The following is a 776-nucleotide window of genomic DNA, read 5'->3' on the forward strand; positions in this document are numbered from 1 at the left end:
TCTTGATTACCGGCTGCTATGGCTGCTCCAACTCCTGTTTCTGCTTTAGTTCATTCTTCAACTCCTANCGAAAGCTATTTGTATACAAAATTTCACGAAAATCGGGTCAGCCGTTCGCGAGATTACCTGTTACAAAAAAAGGGACTTCTCTTTATATAATTAGTATAGATTCTTTTTTAGGTCAGTTATTATTATTATTATGTGGGCTAACTATATTTATACCTGGATTAGGAGCTAATTTTGAATTTAATTAAAAAAAAAATTATTTCCCTTTCTACATTAAGACAGTTAGGATTAATAATAAGAATTTTATCAATGGGATTTTATAAATTAGCTTTTTTCATCTTTTAACTCCTGCATTATTTAAGGCATTATTATTTATATGTGCAGGGGCTATTATTCATAATATATAAAATTCACAATTTATGTACCTTTAACTACTTCTTGTTTTAATGTCGCTAATTTAGCTTTATGTGGAATACCTTTTTTGGCTGGATTTTATTCTAAATATATAATTTTAGAAATTTCTTTTCTAAGTTATATAAATTTTTTCTCTTTCTTATACTTTTTTTTTACTGGATTAACGGTTTGTTACTCTTTTCGATTAATTTATTATTCAATAACAGGAGAATTAAATTGTGGTTCTTTAAATATACGAAGAGATGAGGTTTGAATTATACTTCGGGGAATAAGAGGTTTATTAATTATAAGAATTATTGGGGGGAGAATTTTTAGATGATTAATTTTTCCTACCCCCTATATAATTTGTTTACCTA

The 776-nt window shown here is 27.4% G+C and overlaps 1 pseudogene; it reads left to right on the forward strand.

Annotated features, from left to right (window-relative positions):
- Positions 1-437, forward strand: part of LOC108360453 (NADH-ubiquinone oxidoreductase chain 5-like) — a 1,224-nt pseudogene extending 787 nt beyond the window's left edge.
- The last annotated feature ends 339 nt before the right edge of the window (positions 438-776 follow it).

The sequence above is a fragment of the Rhagoletis zephyria genome, unplaced genomic scaffold, assembly GCF_001687245.7.
Source record: "Rhagoletis zephyria isolate East Lansing unplaced genomic scaffold, Rhagoletis_zephyria_1.1 Rzeph_scaffold_00574, whole genome shotgun sequence".
Lineage (NCBI taxonomy): Eukaryota > Metazoa > Arthropoda > Insecta > Diptera > Tephritidae > Rhagoletis > Rhagoletis zephyria.